At 35.6% G+C, this 24815-nt stretch overlaps 1 protein-coding gene and 1 pseudogene across 2 annotated transcripts in view; both read right to left on the bottom strand.

Annotated features, from left to right (window-relative positions):
• Nucleotides 1–24815, bottom strand: part of ZNF280D (zinc finger protein 280D) — a 235065-nt gene that overhangs the window by 119908 nt on the left and 90342 nt on the right. The window lies entirely within an intron of this gene.
• On the bottom strand, nt 12911–13027 carry LOC120604654 (uncharacterized; annotated as a pseudogene).

Here is a 24815-nt window from a genome sequence, read left to right as displayed (position 1 = left end):
TAAGGATAAATTCTATGTATATAAACTGATAAGCCCAAAAAATGGGCAAGGGATCTGAATAGATATTTTTTCAAAGAAGATATACAAATGGTCAACAGGCATATGAAAAGATGTTCAACATCATTAATCATCAGGGAAACACAAATCAAAATCTCAATGAGATACCAGCTCATGCCTGTTAACATGCTACTGTCAAAAAGACAAGAAATAACAAGTGTTTTTTCTTGTGTGTGTGTGTGTGTGTGTGTGTGTGTGTGTGTGTGTGTGTGTAATGGAATACCACCCAGCCATTAAAAGGAAGGCTATTTTGCTATTTGCAACAACATGGATGGAACTTGAGAGTATTATGCTAACTAAAATAAGTCAGAATAGATATTATAACTTATATAACTTATATGTGGAATCTAAAAAACAAATGAACAAACAAAACAAGAAAACCTCACAGATACAGAGAACAGATCGGCAGTTACCAGAGGGGAAGGAGGTTGGGGGGAGGGCAAAACGAATGAAGGGATCAATTGTATGGTGATGGATGGCAGCTAGACTTACAGTGGTGATCACCGTGTAGTTATACAAATATCAAATTATAACACTGTATGCATATATATTATATATGTACATATAATATATAATATATTAGCACAATAAAAAAAATTTTAATAAAAACTCGAAAACCCATAAAAAACAGATAATAACAAGTGTCAACAAGATGTTGGTTGATATATTGGACCCCTTATTACACTGCTGGTGGGAATGCAAAATGGTGTAGTTTTTGAAAACAACCTGGACATTCTTCAGAAGTTTAAACATAGAGTTACCATATGGCTATATGGCCCATTGATTCCACTACTGAATACATATGCAAGAAAAATGAAAACATATGTCCACACAAATACCAAAACAAATGTTCACTTATACATGAATGTTCAGAGCAACATTATTCATTATAGCCAAAAAGCAGAAATAACCTATGTCCATCAACTGACAGAATGGATATATATAATATATAAAATGAATATATAAAAATCCATTTATAAATGATATATAAATGGATATATAAGCTATATAATGGAATATTATTTAGCAATAGAAGAAATGAAGTAGTAATACATGCTAAAATATATATAAACCTACAAAATATTATGCTAAGTAAAAGAAGCCAGTCACAAAAGACCACATATTTTATGATTCCATTTATATGAAATGTCTAGAATAGGCAAGCTCATAGAAACAGAAAGTAGAGTGGTTGCCTAGAGCTGAGATGGTTAAGTAAAAATGGAGAGATGACTGCTCAAGGATATAGAGTTTCTTTTGAAGGGGATGAGAATATGCTAAAATTGATTGTGTTGATGGATGCGTAAATCTGTGAATATACTAAACACTACTGAAGTGTAGACTTTCTAAGTGGTTAAATTGGGTGGTATGTGAGTTAAATCTCAATAAAGCTGTTTCGTTCCTCCAAGAAAGGACCAGAAACAACTGATAAATAGAAATATTGGGTGATTTTTAGCCTCAAAATAGTTTAAGGTAACTTACACCTAAACTACTGTGTGTGTGTGTGTGTGTGTGTGTGTGTGTGTGTGTGTGTCTGAATTTCAGGTTAAAGGGTTGAAAGAAAAATTATAGATATCTTAAGAGATCTGACTATAATTGTCTTTTCTCATTTTTGTATTTCTTTTTATATTTCTCAGTGTGCTAGTCAGAATATAAAATTAATCTTAACATTAATTATATACCATGTTGATTCATCTGACATATATTTCCTCTTACCTAGCATATGCCGGACATTCTTTTTGGTGCTGGAGATGCAGAAGTGAACAGGACAACTTGCCTGCTGTCAACATACATTCTAGCTAGAGGAATAGAGTGTGGTGGGCAAGAGAGAAGTTCTCTTCAAGGAAGTGGTATTTGACCAGAGACCTAGATAACATTAAAATTTGGAGGAAGACAATAACAGGTACAGGATGCAGAAATAAAGGCCCTGAGTTGGGAGAAAGCTTAGTATATTAGAGCAGTGGTTGTCCAACCTAAGCATGCTTTGGAATCAACTAGAGAATTTATTAAAACAGATTGCTGGCTCCACACAGTGTCTAATTCAGTAAGCCTCGGATAGGGCCCAAGAATTTGCACTTCTAGTAAGTTCCCAAGTAATGCTGATGATGCTGGTCTTAGGAACACACCTTGAGAACCACTGTGTTAGAAGAACCACAGAGAAACTAATGTGGCTGGAGAAATTTGAGTAATTGAGAGAATGGTAGGCAATAGTGTGCCAAAGCCAGCTTATACCAGCTAACAAGAGACAAAATTATATATCTCTGCCCAATTTTGTGTTCAGTGATGTTCCATTGTCAGCTTAATGTCAGCCATGATGGGAGCATTTATACCTCAGAAACTGGCAAATGCATCAAGGATCCCACTACTAGCGGTAGGGATGAGGTCAAAGAGATTGGCAGGTGTCAAAATTTGAGAACTTGTATTCTATGAAAAGGAATTTGGATTTAAGTATAAGGGCAATGCGAAGCCTTTGAAGAGTTTTGAGCAAAGGAGAAACATGACCTGACTTTTGTTTTAAATGGAACATCCTGCCTGCTAATTGAAGTAGATTATAGAAGGTAAGTTTGTACCCTCCAAATTCGATCTCTCCTTCTTAGGTGCAACTAGCTGCTCAACTAAAGGCTGCATTTCTCAGCCTTCCTTGCAGTTGCATGTGGGGAGATACCTCAATAAATTCCAATGGGTTGTGAGTAAAACGATGTGTGAAATTTCTGAATCACTAGATAAAAAAAAAAATCCTTGTCCTAATCGTCCACTCTTTTCCCTCCTGAAAGCCAGAATCCAGACACATTAAGGACCCATAGCGGCTGACTCTGCAAATGATGACAATACCCAAGAAGATGGAGAAGCAATGACTTAGAAGTGACCCTGGTCTCCTAATCACTACAACAGCAGTGCTCCCATCAACCTACAACAGAGAACAAAAAGTTTTCCTTTAAGCAATAAGCCACAGTATTGTTGAACTTATTTGTTAGAGTAGCCTACTCTTATCCTTAACAGCAGGAAATGTTAGAGTGGAAGCAGGAGGAAGATTTAGGAGACTACTGTAATAGCCCAGTCAAGAGATGACAGTGCCTTGAATTAAGGTATGTGCCAGCTAGGCCCTTTTGCTCTCAGACCTATTTCTCTCCCTTCGCTTCCTTTGCTGGCTGATCCCTGCATTCTGCTTTTTCCAGGCTCTTTGTCAGCTGGCTTCTGGCGGGCTATAGGCACTGTTTGGAGATGGGGGTGGGGGCAGGAATAAGGGGAAGCCAAGTCATTTCTACCCATCCCCCATCCCACCCCTCCTCAATCTCTGCCTCAGGCAGCATCTCTGGCAGGAATGGAATGGCTCCAGATCCTGTCATACAGTATCACCTTTGATCCAGCTTCCTCTGGGTGATCGTGACCCTTTTTCTTTTTATCCTCCCAGCCTGGACATGGCAGCAGCTTCCTAAAGTTGTTAATCTCTGGGTTGCCTCACCATACTATTTGGCTTCTCACTTCTTACACCACTTGTGTAACCAGTTCTCTGCATTAAATCCTCTCTGTTCTAAATAATTTCTGTTTTCCCGGGTGAGCTTGAACTGATACAGTGGGTGATGGTGGATTAGTGAGAAGTGTTGGAATCGGGGCATATTTCGAGATAGAAATGACAGGGTTGATAAAGGACTGAATATGGGATATGAGGGAAGAGTTTAAAGTTCAAAATGGAACATGACCCTGCATTCTAGAACCTCATTGAACTGTTCTCAGTTTTCTTGACTCAGAAAATTACACCATCATTTACCCAATCTCAAAACAAATTCTAGACCTCATCGCTTATGCATTGGATTCTTCCATGCCAGTAACACTGCAGAGCAGATTAACTATAACTATACTCTCAGTTAATAACTGTTGATCTTCTACACATGTGGTCCCCAGATCAAATGTAGGCTGTGGTTTAATTCATATTTAAAATAAAATGTTTTCATTGCAGAAATTCATTGCCAACGCGTTTAAATTTGTGGAGAAAATATTTGTGGGTAATGGAGTAGGGTACCAAAGTTTTGGGAAGAAAGGCAACATTAATGTAAAAACCATGATCTCATAAGAAGAACCTCATGAACACCATTATTTTTTTTCTCTTCACTTACTGGATTGTATAAAAAAGTGGCAATGTGTACTGTAGGCAACTCATATTTTCTTGTATCATAATAAAATAAGCTTTCATAAAATACCTGGTAATTTTTATTTAAAAATATTCCTTACATAAACACCTTAATTCTCTAATTTATAAAGCCAGTCAGGATATCTTTTTGAGGATAAAACTTAAAATGATGAGGACAGGACGGTTTTGTTTTACTAATTCTATTTTCTGAGTTTTTTTTTCAAAATTTATAGCAATAGGCATGCATTAATTTTTGTTCTGCAAAGAAATTAAGATTCAAAATATATATGGTGCTTGTGTGATTACTGGATTATTTCTGCTCAAGAGTTGGCCTGCTCTGTCTTTTTATAGAAAATCAAAATGAAAAAATTAAAATTAGTTACTTGCTCACATAAGTGTACGTAATGGTTAATTTTATGTGTCAACTTGGCTAGGCCATAGAATCCAGATATTTGGTCAAACACCAATCTAGATGTCACACTGAAGGTATTTTAAAAGTGAGATTAACACTTAAATCAGCAGACTCTGAGTAAAGCAGGTTACCCACAATAATGTGGGTGAGCCCTACCCAGTCAATTGAAGGCCGTAAGAAAAAAAGACAGGTTCCAAAAGGAAAAGGGAATTTTGCCTCCAGACTGCATCCAAATTCCAGCTGCAACATCATCTCTTCCTTGGGTCTCCAGCCTACTGGCCTGCCCTGCAGATTTCAGACTTGCCAGCCCCACAATCGCATGAGATAATTCCTTAAAATGATCTGAATCCCAAGATAGATAGATAGATGATAAATAGGTAGATAGATAGAAGTATAAATAAATATATACATTCTATTTCACTGGAAAACACTGATTAATACAATGGGAAACAATAAACCAAACGTCAAAGTAGCAAAACCATTTTGCCAAATAAAATATTTTGAGAACTTATAATAGTTCGTATTTTATTATTAATATCCCACTGATATTCTAAATCAAAATGCCACCACGTTTTTCTTACAAGGACTATTACCTCAAAAGTTTCCCTGACATGAAAATCTTCTCATTTTTCTTTTTCATTTTTTAATGGCTTAATTGAGATATAACACCATAAAAGTTGCCCATCAAATGTATACAATTCACTGATTTTTAGTGTATTCACAGAGTTGTGCAGCCATCACCACAATTAGAACATTTTCATTGCCCCCAAAAGATAATTCATACTCACTTCATCCTGCTCTCTACTGTTCAGCCTTACGTAAACATTAAACTACCTTCTGTTTCTATGGATTTGCCTAATCTGACATTCCATATAAATGGAAGCATACAACAAGTAGTCACTTGTGACTGGCTTCTTTCCCTAGCATAATGCTTTCAAAGTTCATCCATGTTGTAGCATGTATCAACACTCCATTTCTTTTTATTGCCAAATGACATTCCATTATGTGGCTATACCACATTTTATTTATCCATTCCATCATGATGGACATTTCAGTTGTTTCCACTTTTTGGCTATTATCATTTCTCTTTTTCTTAATCTTAGTGCTAAAATGTGAAGTGACTAAAAGACAAGCAAGAAGAAAAAAAAATGTTGAAACCTGGAGAAGTTCTCAGTTAAGTAAATGATCACTGGATAAATGAGTTCTCAAGAAATAATACTCGGTATGTGCATGATCCCTATTAACTAATCATTTCCAAAACCATAACTACCAATGAAATGCCTTCAAAATACCTGCTTATTGCAAGTATTTGTGCCCAAGTGCCTCTGTTTATGGGACAAGAAATTGGAATAACTATCTTTATGGCATAACTCCAGCTATATAAGCCAAGGGATTAAGAGTACTTTTGAGAAGGAGTAACAATGTGTTCTCTGTGGTTTTGGAAATGATGGTAAATTTATATATAATGTATGGATGACTATATTATATCCTTATGAGAGTATCAATCAATATAGCATTTCTTTCAGAAGATAGTTTCTAATTTACAAAATGTATTTTTTAAATTAGAATCCTTGCTGGGTTTAGATTTATTTAATGTTCACATTCCCCCATTAACTTATTTTTATAAATAAGTTAATTCTGACTCTGAGCAACAACTATCCATACCAGCCTGGCACAGGAAAGCTTAAATCTAATCCTAGTATCACCTCTCATATAACATAAGTGCTGTTCATACTGCAAAATCCCCAAGGTGGTGTTCTTTTTAATTATCCTTAAATTAGCTGGTATAGCCAGTACTGCTTCACAGAATATAAAAAGAACAGAGGCTAGGCTTACACAGAACACAAGTATATAAAAAACAATAAAAACAATTGGAATTAGTGTGGAATGCAACATTTAAAAAATCCATAAAATAAGGAAGGAAAGCAGGAATTTACTCATAGGCATTTAAAAACACTTTGTCTTCTCACCAGGAAGTGCTTACATACTAAACTTTTGGTTTAGTTTGCCTACAGATATGTTTATAGCAGTCCCTCCTTATCCATGATGGATACATTCCAAGACCCCAGTGAACGCTTGAAACTGTGGATAGTACTGAGCCCTATATATACTCTGTTTTTCCCTATACATACCTATGAGAAAATTTAAACTACTCTTGCGTTTTGGGGCCATTATTAAGTAAAATTAGGGTTACTTGAACACAAGTACTACAATACCAACACAATCGATCTGATAACCAAGATGGCTTCTAAGTACTAATGGGTGGTAGTATATACAGCTTGGAGACAGTGGACAAAGTGATGACTGACATTCTGGGCAGGACAAAGCAGGACAGTTCAGGATTTCATCATAGTACTGAGAATGGCGCCCAATTTAAAACTTACATTTATTTCTGGAATTTTCTATTTAATATTTTCAGACCATAGTTGACTGCAGGTAATAAAACCCATGGAAACTGAAATCTCAGATAAGGGAGACTACTGCATACAATTTTAACTATTAATAAAATGTGAGTAACAACTTGACTTACATTCTTTTTTCGTAAGTCCAGCTAAATTAAATTGTTAGTGGGCAATGTTTATCTTAGTGTTCAATGTTTACCTTCGGTGTGTCCTAATTCTCATTTCCTGTTTCCTTTTACAGTGTTCCTCTGGAAAGATTTTTTTAAAGTGATTTACACAAAGATGATAATGACAACTTACTTATTTTCAAAGAAATATAGGCATTTTAAAAGAGGCCATACTAACATAAAGGAATAAATTGTTACTGATGAAATGTTACATATGCACATAGATTCAAGACCTTCCTAAATCTACACTATTTTTTCCATAGTAAAGCAGGCCATGCTATAGACCTACAGACCTAAAAAACTGACTAGCATAACTGCGTAATGAGTATATTTGCTGAAGGGAGGGGAATTCTTAGATCACAATCCTAGTATTGGCCAGTAACAGCTGTTTTCCTCCAAATCTGAAACTTGTAGGAAAGACTGGGTGCTAGAAAGACACTGATGCTTCTGATTATAGAATCAGAGGACATGAAGATGTTGTACGCACCATACACAACTAAGAATGGACCAGTTCAGGCCTCCTTCTGTGAGTGGTGCTGCTTCATGTTCTGTCATCTCATCATAATGCTCTTGATTGCAATTGTCAGCTGGGTCCCCTTGGTTCAGATATCTATAATGTTACCTGAAAGAGTTATCTAACTTGGAGGTTTATAAAAAAATAAAACATTTATTTGAGAATAACTTATCCTAAAGTATGGAAGAAGAATTAGATACAGATTTCCAGTTTGAAAATAGTAAAGTAAAATTGGCATTTCCTCCTTCTGCTCTAGGAAATCACGCAAAAGAAGAATGAGAAACAGAGATGCAAACTAGAATACATATGAAACCCTAAACCACAAACAGATAGAACAGCTGCAAAAAAGCAGTGAAGATCAGACAGGATGTGAGAGGAAGCAGAGCGGATGCCTATGGATACAAATCCCTGAAAAAAAGCTGGCACTATGCCAAGATGAGGAGCATGCCTAAGACGCAGACTGAAAATACTCGTGTGCCCTAAAAGGAACAGGAGTGTGGGGTTGTGACAGAGGCATCCATACACTGGTTTCGTTCTTAGAAGCAGGGGTGACAGGACAGTAAAAGGACCTATGACAAACAATATTGTAAGAAACAGTTTTGGTGAGGCAGAGGATTCAAAAAAGAATCTGAATGGTGTGAGTCTTATAGCTGCCTACCTCTGTTGGCTGGGTAGAGATAACAGTTAAGTGGACTTACACTTAACTGAGGGCTCTAGGGAGAGTGCTGGTAGCTTTGGACACAGTTTTAGTATCTCCAACATATGAGCTCTTTGCAAATAGCTGGTCAAGGAAAAGCCCACTTATCCAACAAGAGAAATCAAAAATAAACCATCCAGGATCTATATATGATATTAAAAAAAAGAAAAAAGAGAATAAGAAAACAAATGCAGATAAACACTGATCAAAGCAGTATTTCCATGGAACAGATGAAAATTTTGACCAAATGTTTTGCCATGGATTTAAACAGTTAATAAAGCAATTTATCTATGAAACAAGAGCCCATATATACATATATGCAGTGTATTTAAAGAGTTAAAAAGGAAAGGAGAGAAAAATCAATGAAGCTAAAAGCTGGTTCTTTGAGAAAATCAATAAAATTGATAAGCCCCTAGCTGGGCTAACGAAAAAAAAGAGAGAGAGAACAAAAAATTACTGATATCATAAATGAAAGAGGAGACATCACTATAGATCCCAGGAAGAGCATTTCAGTTCTCAGGGAAACTAGACACATCATGGTCAACATAGACATATCCTAATACAACTGTTGAACTTTGAAGAGATTAAGAAAATTTCTTTGGATAATCAGGCAAAAACAATGAGTCAGCTATGAAGGATTAAAACAAAATAGGCTGACATCAGACTTCTCTATGACAATGTGCAAATCTAGAATACTGGAGAAATGCCTTTAAAATTCTCAAGTGTGACCTAAGAAATTCACATCATCCAAATATAAAGGCAACAAATAATTTTTAATATTCGTGAACTCTAGAAATACTGGGAAAATATTTGCAATTATCACCAAGTGCCAATTTTTTTCCTATAAAGAATCTTATTTTTTAAACTATAAACACAGCAATCATATGCTAACAATTTTGAAAACTAAGACAATATGGAAAAGTTTCCCAAAATAATATATATATACATTATGAGATGTGACTAAAGAAAAAATTAAAAACGTGAATAGTCCTGCAATTCTTAAAGATATTGAAGTGGTCATTTAAAATCTTTCTACAAACATGAGATTAAATAATATGAGTGGTTATAAGGATATATTTTTCTGGAGATCAGAAGAAAGGTCAAGACTAATATATGTCAACATGTTATCAGAGAAAATGTAAAATAGAAAAACAACTATGGTAAGAATTGTCAATAAACAAATAAAACTTTGAATATGTATATCAACAAGAGCTATCGCTGTTCTGAAAGGCCCAATTGGCAACTCGCCTAGCCTGAGCTACTCACACACTGATGTAACCAGGCTGTTGTTGGGAGCAGAGGCTGGCCCAACACACTAATCATAAACTGCTACTTTTCACTTCTGCCAGGCAGGAAGAATACCTTTGAAGGTGGCATTTACAGAAATGAATAAATTGCAATATAGAAAATAAGGGAATGGAGTGGAAAGGAAACAACTGTATTTATAAGGGTGTGAAAGTCCTACTACCGAGGATTTTTCGGTTTATGTGAAAGGGAATGGTATCTCATTTTCCCCATTTTCAGTATATACTACATATATTTTCAAAGTTCATCCTCATCTTTATTTTCAACAGGGCTCAGTCATTTATTAAGCATATTTTTAAGATACAGGATGAAGTTTAGTGGCTGAACTAGCAACATGAAGAGAGCGCAAGCCTCTTTCCACATGTAAATATATCTCTCTTCAGTAGCAGTACTGCAAAAAGGTAACCTCACTGAACCATCTGAACATTCAAAAGGAATTTCAACCACTCTCCTGGATACAAGCCAGAGGTTCATTTGTCCAAACAGAATATCTACCAACTAGATATTTTCTCTCATTATGGCAGCAACTCCAGATTCATTTTGGCCTAAAGTAAAGAGAACTGAATGAAAAGGAAAAACAAACAACAAAAAACTACGGATAAATTAATAACTCTGAAGATAAATGAGCAAAGAATATAAACAGTTTATTTTTTGATGATATTTTATTGTTTTGTAAATTTCGTTGTGTGTCTTTGTTACATATTAAATGCTTTTATTAAATGGTTTACATAAAAGGAAATATAAATGGCTCTAAAATATATATGAAAAGGTGTTCGATCTCATTCATAAGGAGAAAGGCAAATTAAAATTAAACTGAAATATGTTTAACCTATGAAATTGGAAAAGATCATAAAGCTTGGTAACACTCTACATTAGAGTGTATTAAAGAGGCATTTTCATATATTAACAATAGGAATGTAAATTAGTAAAACCTCTATGTAGGATAATTTAGTAATATTTAGCAAAATTACAAGTATACATATTCTAAGAATCAGTAATTCTACCTCTATGATTTATCCTATAGATTAAATATGTACAAAATGACCTATGTACAAGTCATCATAGCATTATTTGTAATAGCAAAAGACTGGAAACAACCTAAATGTTCATCAGCGTGGAGCTGTTCACATAAATTATGATGCAGCCATTTAATGGAATACTATGCTGCTGAAGAAAGATAGGTATATTCATTATTGATATGGAATTACTTTAATTATATCCAGGATATAATTTAATGAAAAAAATAAGCTTCACAGTATACAGAATGCTATCATTTGTGTAACAACTGCATATACATTTGCTCATATATACATTGAAGAATGTATAAGATATAGGTAATATTGGTTGCCTCTGAAGAGTGGAACTAGGTGGCTAGATAAGAGTTAAAGAGAACTTATTATTGTATACTCTTGTACTTTTGGAATTTTGAAGCATGAATTCATCACCTATTTATACATATATACATACATACATAAACATGTAAGAAAGCAATCTGTGATTCTGTTGTTTATGTCTAATATCTTTTCTGGAGAATTTGTGAATCCTCTTAGCCATGAGTGGCTGAGGGAAGGGTCTGGCACTGACTTTTCTTTTACCAACCCACTTTTGAGTTATTTTCTACCTTCTTCTGACTCTTACCTCATTTACATCCCCATGATATCCTAAGTGAGCATAGTGCTTCCTTAAATCAAGGCTTTTAATATTTCAAATAATTCTATGCTTATCCACATGCAAACACTCAAAAATTCCTATTTTAAACAGAAGTTTTCAGTAAGCTCTAACTATATCTATTTGTTAAGTGCATTGAGCTTAAAGACCTTTCTTTCTACATGTTTTAGGCTCTGCCAAATTAGGAATACTTTTTGTCTCTTGGATAAGCCATATTTTAATTCTTCTATAACAATGAAACAAAAATTTGGGACTATAAAAAACAGAAACTGGTCAAAAATGATTAATATGCCCTCTGTTTTCTACCAAAACATACTTTTCTCATACTTTTTGGCTATACTTTTTTCAACTGTTTGCTTGAAAGTTGAAAACTTCAGTTGTCCAAGCAGTCCTGGGCTCTGAGTTTATGTAGCTTGCTCATGTCTAGACGTGGACTATAGAGGGGGTATCAAAAACCTGTAGTTAATATTTCTGGGTTATTGCTCTAGCAAACTGGAGGACTATCCTGACTCCCTATATTTAAAAAACATATAATCTTTAATGAATTAGACTGTAGCCATCTAATGAAATTTACTTACAATCTCCTGATGCCCTGTTAAGCTTCCACCGATGACAAAGTCCCATTAGACCTATCCATGCTAAAGCCTATTTGATATTAAAACAAAAGGAAAGATTTTTCTGTAAGCAGATTAGGTAGGCAAAATCAAGCAAACCAGCTTTCAAAATGAGGGGACTGTGGAATTTGCATATATTATTCCCTCCATGCAAACATGCAGATATTGCTCAGTGAACTTTGGCCTACTGTGCTTAAAAATCAATGGTTGTAATATTAGAATCCCCCTTTCCATAGCTGCTGCAACAGGATTTCAGGCCCCATTGGGGATTTTCACAATAACATCCTCTCAATAGTCTCTAATATCCTTACTTTAAAATGCTACTTGCAACTTTGTAAGTAGAATGGTTTTTTTTTTGCCTCTGTGTGTTAAGCTTCTGCTTTATATAATCCGTGTCTGCTTCTCTGTTGACTCTTTGCACTCTCATCTTAGCTTCTGGCTAAAAGAGTAACTTCCAGGTCAAATTTAATTTGATAAATCATTAAACACTATAAAGAGTTAATGGAATCTATGTTGTACCTTGTGTAACACTATTAAATATCCTCTATTCCATTTGGCTGCAGTCATCTAGGTTTTTGTGATTAAACTGTGCTCATGTTCTACAATTTAGTCAGTCATCTGCTCTTTGAGTCTACCTTGATTTAATGCCTTTTGTCCCTCCATGTCAATGTATGCATTTTTTTTGTGAAAAAAATGTAATTTTTTATTGTCTATTATTGCCTTAAAAATTTACTCAGCAGGAGTGAGATAGAATGGGACTGTTCCTCTCATCCCTGGATGAACAACTGAGAAGGCCTTATCACCTTTCTGACCACTCTAAGGTACTAGAAAGACCTGTGTCATCTGAAACATAAATGTGATCTCAGTTCAGAAATTAGAATATCCATATTCAGAAATAATCGCAATTCTTAACTTCATTTAATGTCCATATGTGCTGCGTTTTTTTAATGCCTACAGCACCTGGTACTCTTAAGTGGTCTCCCATCTAAGTACGCCAGGCCCAATCCTGTTTAGCTTCTGAGATCAGATGAGATCGGGCACGTTCAGAATAGCACGGCCGTAGACTATACATGCTTTTTTTAAAGCTGGAAAATGAAGTGTTTCTAATAGACTTTTCAGATAATTGTGGATATTCTTCTTTGATACTATGCCAAAACTCGACAATTAATAGTTTCTTAAATGTTAGTTATATGGAATCTGAAACCATATAAATGAACATTCATACTATTTAATATTAGAATCTATTTACTATCCTGAACTCTGAATGGATCTTTAACCCACACATGACTTTAAAAATCATGCACTGATCATTTGGAGAATATTAGTTCATTGAGTTATGTAGATTTTCCAAATGTTGACATATTTCATTATGAGCATAAAAAAATCACATCAGTTATCATCACACAAATCTCATCAGAAAAATCTTTAAATACTGGGAAGCTATCAAGTTTATGGTGGTAGATACAAGTTTTCTTAACCTCCACTTTTGGTTGAAAGCTCAAATTTTATTATTGGCAACAAATACTTTCAATTGTTTACCTTGAAATGACAGGCTCACTTCATTCATTTTGGAAAAAAATGCCCACCAAAACTGCAATTCTGGCTAATCATAGTTGTCTGTTTATCAGTTGTTCTTTCAAGTAAAAATAATGTTCCATGAAAAAAGATGCTAATTCAGGTCACAACTTAAATAACTTCATAAATGTCTTTCCTCAAAACAAGATGATGGCATCTTGATCTTTAGTATGAAACTTTTACTCTATTTTGTCTTTTCACGACTTGCTTTTTCTTTCTGTTAATGCATGGGAGGACAACGCTCTTTAACTCTGGCAACTATGGCCAAACCTACTGCTGAGGCCATAGCTGCATGACAAAAGTCCCTAGATTTTCTTGCTAAAGCAGTTTTTAGATAATAGAATTGCTTTAGAGTATTAAATGGCCGAACAAGAAGGAGTCTGTGCCATAACAAATACCCGCAGCTGTACCTGGATCAACACCTCTGGTATTATAGGAAATACAAGAAATTAACAAACAAGGTGCTTGGCTAAAACAGACTAGTGCCCCTTCAGGTACATTCTTTGGTTTCTTTGATACCAACTGGTCAGGCTCATGGGGGCTCTGGCTAAGAAGTATATTGCAGTCTCCTGGTATCATCCTCTTAATAGTTATCATTGTAGTCTCCCTGGTGTTCCTCCAAGGTCTTATATGCATGTTCATAGCTATCAGATCCCACTGCACTTGGAGAAACAGAAACAAGATGAACTACGAGATGAAAAGCAAAAACAATCCTTCCAGATCTGACATTACAACCTATGAATTTCACAATGAGTCTGGATCAGCTTAACTCTGAATGTGAATATGAGTGCCACTAATATCAAATTTTGGTCAATCTATCATGTGTGAGAGGATGACCAAAGGGGTAGGGAGTTGTGAAATTAATTACACATGGAGGCCAACAGACTGAGGTAGCTCCAATGCCATGGTGGCCTACGTAAGCAAACCCAAATCTAAGCCTGTAAATGCCTCAAGATTATGAGTCAAAACAGCCTAACAGGTTTTACACTATAACCAATCAATAATTTCCTTACTTTGTTTCTACCTTTTCTTTATAAAAATCTCACCCTGAAGTCCTGACAGTGGAGTTGTCCTAACTGCTTCCGGTTTGGCACTGTTTGATTCTAACTGATTTTTGCTCAAATAAACTTAAAATTTTTTTAAATGAAGATCCTGGAAGAGAGGAGCACCCCCTCCCACTCCCATACTAAGGGGGCAAATTGAGGGGAATGAGACAACTATGTATATCCATATTAAGAAATAATCATTTATTTAATGTCCATACCTGCTTTTAATACAAGCATCAGTATACACATGCTATATTAGTTTCCTGTTGCTGCTATAACAAATTATCTCAACTTAGTAGCTTAAAACACACAAATTTATTATCTTATAGTTCTGTAGGTCAGAAGTCTCACACGGGTCTCAGTGAGCTAATATAGGTATTAGCTAAGGGCTATGTTCCTTTCTGGAAATCCTAAGGACAAATCTGTTTCCTTGTCTTTTCCAGTTTCCAGAGGGTACCTGCATTCTTTGGCTCATGGCCCCCTCTCCCATTTTCAAAGCTAGGAATATCACATCTCTGTGACCATACTTCCATCATTACTTCTCTGACCACAGCTGGGAAAGGTTCTCCAATTTTAAGGACTCATGATTAGATTGGGCCCACCTTGATAATCCAGGATCAATCCCATCTCAAGGTCTGTAGCATAATTATATCTGCAAAGTCCCGATAACATTTATTCAAGCCAGCATTATCGTTCACCCGTATCTCACCTGGATTATTGGAATAGCTTTCTATCTGGTTTCTATTGTTTTAATCTTGCCCACTACAGATAATTATACTCACAGAAAAATAAAATCAAGAGTTGTGTTTTGCACATTTTAAGTTCAGTATACCTGTTAGACATTAAGGGGGTTTCAAGTAGTTGTCTAGTACCTAGATGAATCTTCAGTTCTGGAGCTCAGGGAAAGGTTTTGACTGGAGATATAAAATTAGGAAATATCACCATATAGATGTCATTTAATACTCAAGGGCTGGAAGGGATAACCAAAGGAGGGAGTGTAGCTAGAGAAGAGGCTGAGAACTGAGTCTTAGGCATTTCAACCTGAAGTGAATTAGCAAAGACTTCTAGTCTGTCAGTGAAAATAGAAGGAAAACTAGGAGCTGTGGCTTTCCAGAAGGCAAATGAAGAAAGTATTTTAGGAAAGGTAAAGTAATCAGCTGTGTCAAGTGCTGCTGAGAAGTGGAATAATATGAACTCTGAATATGAAGACTGCCAATGGATTCGGAAAGACGGAAGTAGTGAACTCAACAAGAGATCTCAGCAAAAGCAGTTTCAGAGGAGGAGTGGGTGCCAGTGCCTGAATGAACTATGTAGCAGGGAGCACAGCTGAGTGGCGGCCCCAGCTGCAGCCCTTATACATCCACTACATATGCAGAACAGGTAAGAAAACTAAAGTTCAAAGAGCTTAAGTGAATTTCCAGGGTTTCCATGATTAAGAAAGAATAGAACTGAGAGTTGAAACTGCTGATTCCAAGTCCAGTATTCATTTTATTACCACACCCTTCTGCCTCTAAGAAAACACACAGGTTGGACGGAGCGTCAAAAGAACCGGGAGAGCAGGGTGTGATCACACCAGGGTTAAATGTCAGTGTACAGGAGAACTGGAGCTCACATTTAGGATCCCAAGTCTTTTTAATATACACACCATAGATCAAAGTGAAATAGAATGCCAGGCAGTCCACTGGGCTGATATATCATTCTGAAGTTATTTGCCGGTCAATACGAAATCCAAGTGTATGGCAACAACACAGATCCTGGGATACACTCAGACCAGAACAAGAAGGCTCAAAGCTGACAGCAGGAGGAAATAGTCAGAATTCCTGAGCCACCAGAGCAATGCTGCAGGCATTTTTATAGAGTGCCACAATTAGGCTGCAGTTTGGAAGGGAATCACTAAAGATTCTGAGTTAGCAGGGATGTAGTCATGTTAAAATTCAAAGATAAGTTTAAGGTTCCTGTCATGGGAGACCAAATGGATGCACTCAAATTAAGAATCCTAAGAGCGAAGCAGGATGGGGTGGGAAGGTTGTGACAGAGGCACATTTTCATTTATCAAGAGATGACGAATTTCTCTGGATAAATGAAAATGTTTGGGTGGTGAAAGATTCCTCTCTGGATCTAAGGGGACAACATATAATTGATTTAATGAAGAGGTATAACTGGTGTCATGTCTATAAGTTATAGAAAGGGGAAGGATGGAGAAGAGGAGGCTTTTATAGGCCCTGGGGATCAGGAAGACACAGGTCTTTCATTTTTTATTGAATTCCTTGATCACAATGGTGAATAATACATCTTTCCTGACTTGTTTAAGCTTTAGTATGGTTAATTTTTATGTTCATACCCCATGTCCTTTTTTTGCAAAAATAATTTCTGCTTTTTCTTTATAGGAACAGAAATAGCAATAGTTAGTTCTCACTTCACATTACACAGCCTTTCTGTACATAAAAGCTAGTCAGTACCAACCCATCTCTCTACTTCCCCTTGTATGTTTCTCCCCTTCTTCTCTTCCTCTCCTCCTCTCATTCCTTTCCTCTGTCTCTGCCTCTCTCTCTCTCTCAGTCTCTCTCTCTGTCTCTGTCTGTCTCTGTCTCTCTGTCTGTCTCTCTCTCCCTCTTTTGAGCAGGCTCTAGATTGTATGTTAGCCCCATAGTTTTCTTTATAAACTTTATCTTCCTCATGAGAGGAGGATCAGTCATCAAGGATGTATAGTGGAGGGAGAGAGAAAAAAAAAAAAATCTCAAGATCCACCATAAAAAAGCAACTCCACATTGATAGTTATAGACAGGAAACAACTGAGAGGAAGCTGTACTGTGCAACCTAGAAGTCTATAGTTTTGCCTGGAGTTTCATTGGTGCTCCGTCTTTCAAAACCCTGGGCAGGATGTATGGACAACAAAGAGAGAAGAACCAAAATAAATAGAATATATGTGCAAATAAGTATGCTTTAGTTCAAATTGTTCACTAACCATTTAAATATTTTCTGTCTCCCAGATCTTCTCTCTGCTCATTGAATGTAATTGAAGCCCCTTTACCTTCTGAACAGAAGAAATCTTCTAGTTATATATGCAATCCCTACCCTCTGACACTCTGTATGTAGCTACGGCATTTCATCTTAGCCTTCTCCTACTTTAGATTTTATGCAGTTTACATCCATTGTCTTAATTTGTTTAGTACTGAATTAATCATTTTTCATTCAATCCCCTTGTGCTCTGGATAGCTCCTTCGTAGAGGATGCTACACAATGGTAGAGTATTACTTATCTCTGTGATCTGTCACAGAGAGAATCCCCAGTATTGTAGGATGGGTGGATAAGTATATGTGTGGATGAATGGATGAATTATTTCCATTTATCCTCCATTCTCTGTTGACGACTTACCTCAAATGATCCCTCATTTATGAAGCCACTCTTCAGTTTATCCTCCAGATATCCATCCTCATTTATTTGAATCCATATGGACTTTGTTCCCTAAGACACTTAGGAAAATCTCTTCTTGTATTTTTGTTTTAATATCTTATTTTTTGTGTTCGTTTCAGTCTTCCATAGAGAGGGCCTTTTGTCTCATCTTTATGTCTCCTGTTGCACCTAGCACAGAGCTTACATATAGTAGATAATAAGAATTTTTAATGTAATTTAATATAGGATAATTTGATTTTTGTAAAACTTTTGCAAGACAGGCAGAAATGGTATTATTGTCCTTATTTTGCTGGTTAAGAAAGTGAGATTTATAGAAGTTAATGACAATCGCCCAACTGGCCATGGTCACTCAATTGGCCAAAAAGCTGGCTAGCAGGAAAGCACAAGGCTAGGAAAGGCGAACCAATTTTATCGGCACCATTTCTTGACTCAGTACACATTAAACAGATCTGCTTTTAAACAGCCTTTAAAAGGAACATGCTGGGTCATAAAAATGAAAAACTTCTGCGTGTAGGAAGAGACTAGGTTTTTAAATATATTTTCCTGCTTTGATCTTTCCTTTAGTAGGGCATATGTCATATTTTCCTTTTAACCAGTATACATCCATCACTATACACCATCTTACCCAGATGTCATATGTGCCTAAAATCTGTTCTTATGTTTTAATGTCACCATTGCCCACCTTGTCAAAGCCCCCATTGCCTTAGAATTACAAAATTGCTGAGCTCTTTTCCCCCACCCCTAAGTCCCCGTGACTGTTTTGTAACTATTATTTGTACTTCATCCCTTCACCTTTTTTGCTGAGCTCCTTTAATTGCTCTTTCCACCATGTGAGTCCCTCCACCTTCCAGTCAATTCCACAACAATGCTAATAAGTCTTTCAAAACTATCATTGTTCACATACTGCCAATACCACTGCCAATATGTTTTAATGGCTGTCCTCTGATTTTAGAATAAGATCAAACTCTTCAGCCTGAAATTTGATCTTCTACAGCCTTTCCACGAACTTTATTTCCAACCTTTTCTTATACTATTTGTCAAAGGAGCCTTCCACTCTTCAACCTCAGATTCTCCATACATGACACATGTGCTTCCTCCCCTCTTAGTTATGTCATTTCTCTTATTTAAAATGCCTTCTCCTTTCTTTAACTTTTATCTAAATGCTACACTATCTTCCAATCACAGCTCAAAAGTGACTTTCATTCTGAAGTTTTACTATGTACATCATCCTTTGGTAATCATTCTTCCCTCTGAATTCCTTTAGTATTTTCTATATACTATTTGACTATCTTTTAAGGCACATATACTCTGATAAATCTTTAACTCATCCCAAACTGAAATGCTATACCCATTAAACAATAATTTTCCACTCCCCCTCCCCTTAGGTACCGTTATCTTCTTTTAATCTCTTGTGATTATAATGTGCAGTATGGTTGAAAAACTCTGATTTATAGGTTGGTATACATCCATCCTCAGCACTAGCCTCATGTACCACTGAGACTTAGAAATCATTGTCTGACTGTACCAAAGGTGGTGGCATTCTGTAGTATTCTGGTAGCAAGATTTCCTAAATGTTTCAGTGGGACAGTTGACTCTGTACCTGGTGCCTCAAGTTCCTGGAGTTACCCAGATCTCTCTCTCTTTCCTTCCTTCCTTCCTTCCTTCCTTCCTCCCTCCTCCCTCCCTCCCTCTTTCTCTCTCTCTCTCATTTTTGGTGGCATTCACAGCAGTGAGGGACTCAAGCTCTGCTTTCAAGCTCACTCTCTGAGTTTTGTCCCCTATTTCTCAGAGTTTGGTCCTCGACATGTTTTGCTTTGCTTATTTCAAAAAAAAAATTTCTGGAATGACCTGGATTTGTATCTTCATGGTCACCCTCTCCAGTATATTCCTTCCTGAAGAAGTGGATGAAGCTTTTTTTTTTTTTTTTTTTGGTAGTCATTCTATATCATTCACTGCCCACAGGGTGTCAAGTGGCAGTTATGAACTTAAAGAAGCTGCAGGAGGCTGAGCATTTTAGAAGGCACTACATTTTTGACAGTGGGAAAAGTGATTCTATTTCAGGATATGAACTGATTCTTAATTTTTTAGCTGCTGAAATATTTAGAATGCAGAATTTTATTTAATGCTTTTCTATCATAATATATAACTTGATGTGGATAGGAGAGATATAAAGGGGTGAAACAGACTTACTTAAATTTTTGAAAGGATAATGCTGAAGTTGTAAGCCTACTTGCACTCATGCTTGAAATTAAGGCAAAACCATATGTGAAGGGAAAGTAGAGAACAAAAAGAAGCAATGAGTAAGGTGCCATTATTTGGACATTTTGTCATTCATTTACTGATTGAGCACCTGCTACCATGTCTATACTAGATACTAAGAAGGCTTCAAAAATGAAAATGCATGGTCCAACCTTCCAGGAGCTTACTATCTAGTATGAAAGAGACAAAGTAAGTAGTTAACAAAGTAAAATTAAATGCAAAAAAAGTTATATGACAAAAGTAGGAATCAAGAAAAAAAAGAAAGATCCACTCCAATTATGTGAAATCAAGGAAAAATTTGGTGGTAGAAACAAAATTTGAGCACCCACATAGTTCATTTCAATATTTTATGTGATGCTCAAGTCTATGACACAGAAGGCAAAATTATATCACATTTGCATTTGGAAGATTAAAATTACAATCAGAAAATTAACAGGTACTTTGGATTCTCAAGACAGTCTGAGTTTCTTCAACATTTATTTAACCAATATTTATTGAGCTCCTGCCTAGGTCTGTGACTGTACAAGGAGATGGGAAAGTAAATACAACTCAGTCCTGCTCTGCAAAAGTTCAAAATCGAGTATCAGAGACAAGTCAATACACAGATAATTTAAAAGGTTTACAGTAAGTGCTAGAAGTTTATACAAAGTGTAATGAGAACACAAAAGAATGCGTACCTATCTGAGTTTGCAAAGGTAATGGAAAGCTTCACAAGGAAACAATCCCTTTAGATGAGTCTTGGAGTATTGTAGTTTATCTGTTACATCAGTAGAGGAAGAACATACAGGCAGGGGAAATCATGTGTATAAATATTAAAAAGGGAGGGATTGCACTTGGCTGCATTTAACTGTAAATAAAAATAACAGTGGTTTAAACATAATTGGGATTTATTTATTTTTCCCACATACTAGGAAATCTACCAGTTGCTGGCATTGATTTAGTGACTCAAGGATATCGGGTCCTAGGTTATTTTGCGTTATATTCCAAAGGAAGCTGGGAAATAAAGGTTTTCTTTAATTTATTTTATCCTTTTTAAGCCGGGCACAAAATTACTCCCAACAAAATCAAAATTTCTTTAAAAATAAAGAAGGGAGAATACATTTGGTGTAGGCAACTAATAGTCTTTTCTACAGCATATTCAGGCAATCCCAAGTCTTTGGTATAGCTGAATAGCACTTCAGAGAGGATTGATGAGCCTGGAGATGCGAGCAGAAATGAACCAAAGGAAAAGTTTATCCGTGCAATTTTTTCATGGAAAAATATATCCAAAGTTCCATGACGGTCACAGGCACATGTACCTGGCTATAACCCAGCATTAGGAAAAGAAAGTACTTTATTCCATCACATTTGGCAAGTCAACTGATCAGAAAGCTCCCAAGTCCTACAAATGTAGCCAAAGGCAGGGTTTCATCAGGAAGTACTGGTTGTTTTACATAGGCTGTCTAAGACCCATTTTTCTCCCATGCTTTGTTAATGATAAAAGTTACCACTGCCAAGAATATTTTTTTCTTTTGTCCCTCTATTCCTTTCTTCTTCTCACTTGGAATTTATACCAGTGTGTGTGGCCCAGTGACTTCATTCCTTCCTCTCTTAATGAGTTTTCAGCAAGATTCCACACCCATGACTGAAAGCCAGGCATAGTCCTATCTAGGCTCCAGGGTTTCTGAGATTTAATTTTGTTTTTATATTTTTCAAGTTTCCATTATTCTGTCACATTGTATGACTCCTTTGCCCCTCATCCTGTGAGCTTTCAACAGTTCTCCTTTAGTATGCTCCCCTCCTCCCTCTTGACTCCTTCCTTTCTTGGGTACTCTTAGCCTCTCTTGAATAAGGAAAGGTCAGGAAAATGTTTAGTTACCTGTAGAATTAAGTGCTTTCTAATAGCCAATTAAACCTCTCCTACTACCAAATTAAACCTATATCCTCTATTGCTGATATAAATAATGATGTTTTGATGATTCTTTTTCTCATAAGTATTACCTGTTTATTTGTACAAAAAAAACTTGAAAAATACAGATCAACCAGAAAAGAAATAGGACTCCTCCAAAATACCCACTATTAACCTTTTGATATAAGTTCTTTCTTTTCAGTCTTTGTTATATTTATAGATTGTGTATAATTTTCGATGGTATCATTGTGTACATATTGCTTTGAACTTGTTTTTGGTTAAAATGAACCATAATAGCTTTTTTTCCCAGTCATTTTTAAAATTTTAATTTTAATCTTACTTAAATTATATATATGCATACATGTAGTTTTTAAATCAAATAGCACTATAAGATTTTTAATGAAAAATAGTATTATCCCCCCGCCCTCAATTTTCAACTCCCAGGGTCAGATTCTTGCAACTGTCTTGTTTCTCCTGGAATAGATCTATGTATTTGTAAATTACATACCTTTATGATTATTTCTGGGTTTTACATTTTAGACAATGAAAATGGAAGAGAAAAACTGAAACTCATGAACTCCTCCCTCAATGTACACACATATATCTCTCCTCTTGGAGTTATATAAGAATTTTTACTAAATCATCATTTAGTGTTGACATTAAAATATCGACAATGTGATTGTACTTAATGCCACTGAACCATACACTTAAAAATGATTAAAATGGTAAATTGTATGTTATGTATATTTTACCACAAATTAAAAAAACTCAAGCTGTACTACATTTCATTTCTAGTACAACTTTTGTTTTTTCTAGAGTCCGTAACTGCCTGTGTTTTCTTTTCCTATTTGCTTAGTTTTTATGGAACTGATCCCAAACCTTCCAATAGAACTGTAAAACCTAAATCAGTACAGATAAATACATCAGGGATTTGGGGGGTTTTGTTTGTTTGTTTGTTTGTTGTTTGTTTTGACAATATCCCCTCGGAGTCCTCCACAATCTTGCTCCTATCAGAACTGGAAACTGAATCTAGCTTTGTTTCCAACCTGGAAAGTCCTTTCACCTCTTTCCTATCTTGGAGCTCTTGTTTCCTGAACTTCAATACTTTTTTCTTGTTTTATGCCTTTATTAATGAAGCATACTTGAGTAACTTCCTGAAAAACTTTGCACGGAGGGTAAATTTTCTGTGCTCATGAATGACTGAAAATGCCTTTATTATACACTACTCTCACCTGATTGGTAGTTTGGCTGAGTAAAGAATTTGACACCAAAAATAATTTTTCCTCGGAATTTTGAAGGCCTTGCTCCATTGTTAGCTTCCAGAATTGTTGATGACGTATGTGCCATTTTGATTCTTAAAACTTTGTATGTTATCTGGTTTGTTTCCATGGTTTTTTCTCTTTATGCCTGGGGACTTGAAATTCTACAATGGTATGCCTTGGTATAGGGCTTTTTTCATTCGGTGTGCTGGTCACTTACTAAGTTCTTTATGACCCTTCAGTTTGGAAACTTGTATCCTTTTGTTCTGGGTAAATTTTGTTTTTCTGTGATCACTTCCATCCTTTTTGTTTTTGTTTTTCTTTTTGGAACTTCTATTATTCATATTGGCTCTCTTGAACTAATAATCTTATCTTCTTGTCTTTCCTCTTTTTCATCTCTTGTCTTTTTGTATTGTTTTCTGGGAGATTTCCTCAACTTGATTTTGCAACTCTTCTATTGAATTTTTCCATGGCTCTTTATTATACATGAAAGTTCTTTTTCTTTCCTTTCTTTTTTGACTTTTTTTTTTTTAAAATAAAAGAGAATTCTTTTGAGTGTCACTGAAACTAAAGCTATTAACTAAAGCATAAACTATTAATGCCTTAAAATTTTTTTTTTCTTCTCTGAGTATTATTTTTTTTCCTCCCCGCTAGTGTGTTCTCTTTGCTGGAAGCATTCTTCAAATATCTGGTAATCTTCTCTGTTCATATTTAGGGAATTACTAAAAAACTGACTTGATTAGAAGCCCTTTGTACCTGAGTGAAGCTTGTTGATAATTGAGTTCTCTGCTATAGAAGAAACGGAACCCCAAAATCTAATTGCAAGTTCTTTCTCTTAGACCGATCAATTGCATTTAAGGGGAACCCTCCATTCTCTTGTTTAGGGAATATAGGCCTGACTACCAGCCTAGAATGTAGCCTTATTTTTTTTTTCACAAGTGAGATCATACTATATTCATAATGTTTTCTAAACTGTGTTTTTCATCTAACAATATATCTAAGATATCTCCCCATGTCTGTGAGCATAGTTATACATAAGAGTATAAAACAGCTGCCTAAAATTTCATATGATATATGAGACATAACTTAAATTGTTTCTAATTGATGGGTGTTTAGAAATATTTTTCTATAACAATATTATAATTGTCTTTTTCTTTCCATACTTGTGCAAGAATATCTGTGCAATAAATTTTAGAAGTGGAATAGTTGGATCAAAGGGTGTAAATATTTTAAATTTTTATCAGTATTGCCAAATTATTCTCTAAGAAGGTTATACCAATTCATATTACCACCACCAATGGTATGTAAGAGTGCCTGCTTACTTCTATTGATAATTCTTGGTATTGTCAAATTTTTTCAACTTTGCTATTTTAACAGGATTTTAAAAATTGTATCTAGTTCCAGTTATAACA

The sequence above is a fragment of the Pteropus medius genome, unplaced genomic scaffold, assembly GCF_902729225.1.
Source record: "Pteropus medius unplaced genomic scaffold, Ma_sr-lr_union100, whole genome shotgun sequence".
NCBI lineage: Eukaryota > Metazoa > Chordata > Mammalia > Chiroptera > Pteropodidae > Pteropus > Pteropus medius.
Note: the sequence above shows the minus strand (reverse complement) of the source record. Positions and strands in the feature narration are given on the sequence as shown.